Source organism: Octopus sinensis, linkage group LG14 (assembly GCF_006345805.1).
Source record: "Octopus sinensis linkage group LG14, ASM634580v1, whole genome shotgun sequence".
NCBI classification, from domain to species: Eukaryota; Metazoa; Mollusca; class Cephalopoda; order Octopoda; family Octopodidae; genus Octopus; species Octopus sinensis.
This window is the reverse complement of record NC_043010.1, coordinates 10,943,788-10,951,561: the sequence shown is the minus strand read 5'-3', so window position 1 is coordinate 10,951,561 and position 7,774 is coordinate 10,943,788. Positions and strand designations below refer to the sequence as shown.

At 34.4% G+C, this 7,774-nt stretch overlaps 1 protein-coding gene across 2 annotated transcripts in view; it reads left to right on the top strand.

Moving 5' to 3' along the window:
• The window catches only part of LOC115219236 (protocadherin-19), a 395,408-nt gene that overhangs the window by 335,353 nt on the left and 52,281 nt on the right, over positions 1 to 7,774 (top strand). The window lies entirely within an intron of this gene.

The following is a 7,774-nucleotide window of genomic DNA, read 5'->3' as shown; positions in this document are numbered from 1 at the left end:
TGGATATAGCCAGCCTTGCTGTGGCTCCACCTAAAAGGGACTTAGTCAACCATGTTGACTCTTGTAGCCATTTCTGTCTAGCACTTATTGTGTTAACTATTGTTTTTTTTTTACACTCAGATTTACAGAGATTCAATGCAATGCAATGAATTGCATCAGTTATGCACAGTTTGAAAAGAATCTGTATGTGGTTACTTGACCAGCTAAAAGTAGAGAGCTATATCTTCTGGAATGATTGCTTACTGTCATATTGGTTAAGATAGTACTATATGCCTACATGTATATATGTACATGTCTATGTGTTTGTGTGTGTGTGTGTGTGTAAAGTGAGAGAAAGAGAGACAGAGGTAGATAGACGGATAGACAGATTGATATAATATATATATATATGTATATATATATATTTCTTTACTACCCACAAGGGGCTAAACACAGAGGGGACAAACAAGGACAGACAAAGGGATTAAGTCGATTACATTGACCCCAGTGCATAACTGGTACTTTATTTATCGACCGCGAAAGGATGAACGGCAAAGTCGACCTCAGCGGAATTTGAACTCAGAACGTAACGGCGGACGAAATACGGCTACGCATTTCGCCCGGTGTGCTAACATTTCTGCCAGCTCACCGCCTTCTATATATATATATATTATATATATGTATATATAAGTATTTATACACATTTATGTACATATATGTGTATGTAGGCTTGCTGAGTTAGAGTTTAAAATAACCATCTAAGGGATAGATGGATTCATTATACTACCGGTATATCACCTATGTTTAACCATGGGCATACATATGCAAGCATATTATGTTCATAAATTATAGGTAAAGACAAGGATAAGCATGGGTTTATCAAGAATCTAAATTTTCTTTACATATATATGTATATGTGTGTATATGTATATATGTATGTATGCATGTATACACACACACATATATATATATATATATGACCTGGCATCTATATACATACATACGTATATATGTATATATATTTCTTTACTACCCACAAGGGGCTAAACACAGAGGGGACAAAGAAGGACAGACAAACGGATTAAGTCGATTACATTGACCCCCAGTGTGTAACTGGTACTTAATTTATCGACCGCGAAAGGATGAAAGGCAAAGTCGACCTCGGCGGAATTTGAACTCAGAACGTAGCGGCAGATAAAATACCGCTAAGCATTCGCCGGCATGCTAACGTTTCTGCCAGCTCGCCACCTTAACTATATATGTATATAGATCACAGGGGTTCAGATAGTTTGCATCAAACAAATTTCCCTTGCAAGTTATTGTTCGACACCATTGATCCAGCAGGAGTACAAAAACACTTGCCTACAATTTTATGCAGTGCACATGGATATTGAAACTGGAATGACATGTCCATGAAACTGACTTCTTAACAATACAACAATGCCTAGGCCTATATCTTCTTGGTTTTCCTCTTCTTTCGCAAGCTTTACATGAACAAACAGCACCAATTATTCCTCTTGTTCTATATGTGAAGCAAATAAATGTTATTGTTACAACCGATGTTCAACACACAATATAATGCAGTGTTGCTTCGTTAATGAATTTGATAAATTATGATATTGCAGTGGTATAGAACATCTTGAATATGGGTCTTGAAAGTATTTCTATTGCATGGCAATTGCTAAAAGTTTTAGGATTTCCAATGCAAATGAGACTGAACTGAATGGAACCATGTAAGCATAAATGTATATATGTACATATATATATATATATATATATATATTATATATATATTTATAAATATATAATATATATATATATATATAATATATATATATGTGTGTGTGTGTGTGTGAAGACATGTTTATGTATGTACATACCCACACATTGATGTTTCTGTGTCTGTGTTTATAAAACATATACATTCACACATGCCTATATGTGTGTGTGCATGTGTACATGTGTGTACACACACACACACACACGCGCGCACACATATATATATATACATACATATATATCCAACCCGTGCTACCGCGGAAAACGGACGTTAAAAAATGATGATGATATATATATATAAATATTTATATGTATGTATATATATATATGTGTGTGTGTGTGTGTGTGTGTATACATATATATATGTATATATATTATTATTATTATTATTATTATTATTATTATATATATATATAATATAATATATATATATATATATATACAATAATATATAAATATGTAATATAAAATATATATACATATAAATAGACAGACAGACAGACAAACAGACAAATATAGATAACGAGAAAGAAGATGCCTGAGAAATATGGGCAACTGTAGTGTAAGCTGTGGGTAAAAGAGAATTTCTATGTGTATTTCTTTAAGACTCCATGTCTTTTCATATTCTTTGTGCTTGTGTGTGTTTGTGTGTGTGTGTGTGTATGTGTGTATGAGTAAGAAAGAGAGAAAGAGATAGATAGATAGATAGATTGAGTGAGAAAGAGAGAGTGGGGTAGAGGAAAGTGAAAGAGAAAGAAAGATAGGGCTTGTGGAAGAAACGGAGAAGTGGACAGAGAGAGAGAGAGAGGAAGATAGCGCTTTTAGATGTTTGAGTGTGGGTGAAAAAATAAAAGAAGAAAGAGATCGAGTGAAAAGGAAGAATACATAAAGAGAGACAAAAAGCAAAAGAGACAATGTAAGAAAGCTTGGGAATGAAAGGAAGAAAGTAACAGATATGGTGATTGGGAGAGTGAAGAGAATGGTGGGAAAGGGCATTCTTGAATGAAACAGTTGGAATTCTAAAGGAGGAACATTATTGATGAGAGAGAGACAATGAAATGTTAAGAATATATTTTCAACTAGATCTATGAACAGACAGACAAGCCTGAAGTCAGAAAGTAGAAGGATGGAGAGGAAGGAAGGAAGGAAGGGGGGAAAGAAAGGATGGGAGAGGAAAGCAGTTTCTCTCAAGCATAAAGAAGGTCAAAGAAAATGGTCTTAATCTTTTATTTTTTCCCTCCTTTAATTCTTTTCCTACATAAGTCCTTATCTTTGTACAAAAGAATCAAAGGTCAACGGAATTTCCATTTGATAACTGGAAAAAATGCTTAGAATTCAAACAAAATTCTCTATTGAAGGATTGGCTTTTCTTTTCCTTGGTTGTAAACTCTGTGAAATAGTTTCCGATACATACTTTGGTTTAATGGAAAGAATACCATTTCCAAATGAGAACTATTCACAAGGAGTCTGACAATTAGCAGAGAACTTTGGCTGTTTTTCTTTCTTAATAGATTGAATACACTCAAAACCGGTCAATTATTGCAAGTTTGCTGTAGAATTCAGTTAGTGATTCTAAGTGGATCCTATTCTTTGTAGGCATGTAAACGAAAGTGAAAGTAGAGAGAATAGAGCTCTTGTCAGAATAGAAGTGGTGTGATTCAGCAGCCAGTTAAATAATGAATTGTGTGCATTTCAAGTTCTCTGAATTAATGCAACAGCTAAGTAAATGAGTCTAAACAAGGTTGTTTTGTCCAAGTGGGTGGTCAGAACAATTGAATATCAGAGAAAACGGAGATAAAGCCAGGAGAAATGTGCTAATGTAATGCATGCATGTATTGATCTTAGAAAAACTGAAGAAACATGCTGAAACATATAGTAAATAGTGCAGTTGTTCTACCTTAATCCTTTTGAATTACACATAAGATGACATGAATCATCATCCAATCACTGTCATAGGATTTTAATTAAAACTCTTTCCCAAAACATTTGATATCCATTATTAAACCATTTAGTCGTCACTTTGTTTTGACCACTAAATCACTTGGATTTCAATTTCAATAGATGAACAAAGCCGGGGATAATCCTTTTGCTGTGACTGACAACTTTCTAAGAATCCATCCCATATGGATTACTAAGGTCTTATATATATGTGTTATATATACATATATATATATATATATATATATATATATATATATATATATATATATATATACACGCATATATATATATATATATTATACATATATATATATATATATATATATATATATAATAAAATATTAGGGAATAAATCCAAACTTACAGGGAAAAATCAGATTTAGGATTGAATCCAATTTTATAGTAAAATATTATATTATATTAAATTTTACTCATTATCTTTTATTAAACTTTTAATACTTTTGATATATATTTAAAATAATATAAATTAATTAATTTTATGTATTGGCTTAAGTTTTTCATTGTTTGATTTGCCTAATAGTGGTTTTATCTCTAATTTAATATAATATATATATATAATATATATTATATATAATATATATATATATATAATATATATATATATATATATTCATACATATATATATTACATATATATATATATATTTAAAAAAAGGAGATGTCGAACACGAGTGGTGATATATAAAAAAGGAAATGAAGAAAATGCTGACAAATAATTGAAGTAATTTAAGTAATTTAATTAGGTGAAAGTTCTTTTTCCGGTTGCGCATTTGTTAGCTTATCAAAATATTTTGATAAGCATAACAAATGCACAACCGGTAAAAGAACTTTCACCTAATTAAATTACTTAAATTACTTCAATTATTTGTCAGCATTTTCTTCATTCCTTTTATATATATATATATATATATATATATATGCACACATATATACATACACACACATATATATATGTATGTATATATCCCGCTTTTCTTTTTGATTCTTATAGTTTAGTAACATATTCATTTGAAATGTTAGTATCCAGTAAAGAATGTACGAAAAATCACATGAAAAACTACAATGTATAAAAGTAGTTGGTTACCATATAGCTAGCTTCATTTAGTGGCAATAAAAAATTAATTCATGCATTAAAAACATGATTTGATCCATCCTTTTGAGTCATAACCATGGGATACATTCTTGCTGAATACATCATTATGTTAGTTTTTATTAAACAGGTTCAGATAAGGAAATTTCTCCAGCTCTGTGCCATTCCGAATAGCACATTACATTGTCTTGGTTCTTTAGGAGCACATTTTATGTGAAAAGCACTTGAGTTAGCAGATACAAAGCAAATAGTTGCTAGGGACTTCAGAAAGTGAGCAAGGAGAATATGTATATTGACCAAATTGACTGATATAGTTATTTTAAAGAAGTAGAAGATTGATTGAAAGCTATATAAGAAAAAAATGTATTGGATATTTGTAATTGATAGTTTGCTAGCAAAGGATATATGATGATAGCATAAAAAGCAACCGTAGGAATAAACATACATTTAGAACATAGAAAAAAAAAAAAAATGAGAAAACTTTCAGCAGAGAGATAAAGATGTCTTAAGGTTGTGTATAAAGAATGGATCAGCAAAGATTTTTAGGAATAAAGAAATAGATTAAAAAAGATTTATAAAAATCGTGGAAAGGTGGGTTTTTTTTTTACAGGATTTTTACAACAATTTGTCTCTATTCAATTGCGTTGGACAGTGCCTCTCAATAGGGCATAATACAAGTCATGAAGCAATGCTTGGATATCTAACCTTTCGACCATAAATACAATACCTCAACCACAAAACAGGCACATCTCTATTGCAGAAGCTGTGAATATATGAAATATTCATCGAATCTGTCAAGTCAATGCATGGAACTAGAAGAAACAGAGTGAAGATCAATAATTCCTTTAGAGAATATTTTGACACTGTAAACAACACACTGGTCACTGCTGCCCCTTATTGTACTCTTCTCTATAAGAATAAACAGTGGACATTCCTTGCACTTTATTCCATTATTTCTTAATTACTTTTTTTCAGAGTTTTCTTATGTGTGCTATGAGTGTTCGCTGGTTTCACTCCTGGTCTGCAGCCATGCTGGGGCAGTTTCTTGAAAAAAATGTTAGCCACTCATATTGCTCCCAATATTTATTTTACCATCTCTTTCTCTTTTTGTTTCTCTTTTTACTTGTTTCAGTCATTTTGATTGCGGCCATGCTGGAGCACCGCCTTTAATCGAGCAACTCGACCCCGGAACTTATTCTTTTGTAAGCCCAGTACTTATTCTATCGGACTCTTTGGCCGAACCGCTAAGTGACAGGGACATAAACACACCAGCATCGGTTGTCAAGCAATGCTAGGGGGACAAACACAGACACACAAACACACACACACATACATATATATATATACATATATACGACGGGCTTCTTTCAGTTTCCGTCTACCAAATCCACTCACAAGGCTTTGGTCGGCCCGAGGCTATAGTAGAAGACACTTGCCCAAGGTGCCATGCAGTGGGACTGAACCTGGAACCATGTGGTTGGTTAGCAAGCTACTTACCACACAGCCACTCCTGTGCCTACCTATATTTTGTTGAACTAAGTTACAGGCTATAACAAGGACACAACTTTAACACATTACCATCTAGCTAATCTAAGCATAATAATATTAATCTGTCATCGATGATGATCAGGACATCACATGGGAAAAGAGGGGTTACAGTGTGTCTAGCTGAAGCTGATCAGTCTAATACAAGCTCTATAAGGTTCTACTGCAGGTCGGGCACTGGTGGTCTGTGGAGAATGAAGGCAAAGAGTTGACTCTGGACTTGTGTGACTCACATTTTCTTTGTGCTCCTCCAGTCTTATGCTGTTCATTGGAGGTCTTACACACACACACACACACACATACTCACATGCATTCATTTTATTTATGTGTGTATCATCATCATCATCATCATCGTTTAACATCCGTTCTCCATGCTAGCATGGGTTGGACGGTTCGACCGGGGATCTGGGAAGCCAGAAGGCTGCACCAGGCTCCAGTCTTATCTGGCAATGTTTCTACAGCTGGATGCCCTTCCTAACGCCAACCACTCCGTGAGTGTAGTGGGTGCTTTTTACGTGCCACCCGCACAGGTGCCAGGCGAGGCTGGCAATGGCCATGGTCGGATTGGTGCATTTTACATGCCACCGGCACGGAAGCCAGTCGAGGTGGCACTGTATGTATAAATATATATACAACACCTTATTGTATTAATTCTATTCATTCAGGCTCTGCATTTTGCCCTGGATCTTTCAATGGTTAACAAATAAGCTATTGCTCAGTATTGGCATTGCTTCTTTCTTTCTTGATATTTTGTCTTTCTCAGCTGGAAAGGATGAGCTCTGCAAGCAGTATTATTGCTAGGGAAGAGGGCAAGAAAGGTGGCCCGCTCTGAGCAATGCTTCCATGGGTGCAGCACTTTTGAGTCTGCTGTAGAAGCCTATATAAACTTAAGGAGTCAGTGATGGAATGAGAGAGAGGAGCAGCCTGCTTAAGCCAAAATTTGTATGGGGCAGCACTTTTGGGTCTGCTTTATGAGCCTGTAATAGACTTAGGGACCCAGGGATAGATAACAAGAGGGGCAACCATCATCAGACTATACCTTATGGGGAAGTACTTATGGGTTTGCTTTTATAAGCCTATATAGGCTTGGGGACCTAGGGATGGAGAGCAATGCTTTTATGGGGACAGCACTTTTGAATCAACTGCATAAGCCTGTATATTCTTAGGAGATTAGTTTGCGGGTTGGCTTTTATAGGGACAGCACTTTTGAATCAGCTGCATAAGCCTGTATATTCTAGGGAACCAAAGTTGTTGATAGCAAATTTAAGGGCTGCATCATGCAGCACACACTCTAGCATTACGTGCGATGCTTAAAATGTCAAGGGATCAAAATGTTTCTATGTCACAATAGTGCAACTATAACACCATGATAGGTATTGGCTGGCTAAAAAAAACCCAGAACCTCACATATTTGTATGT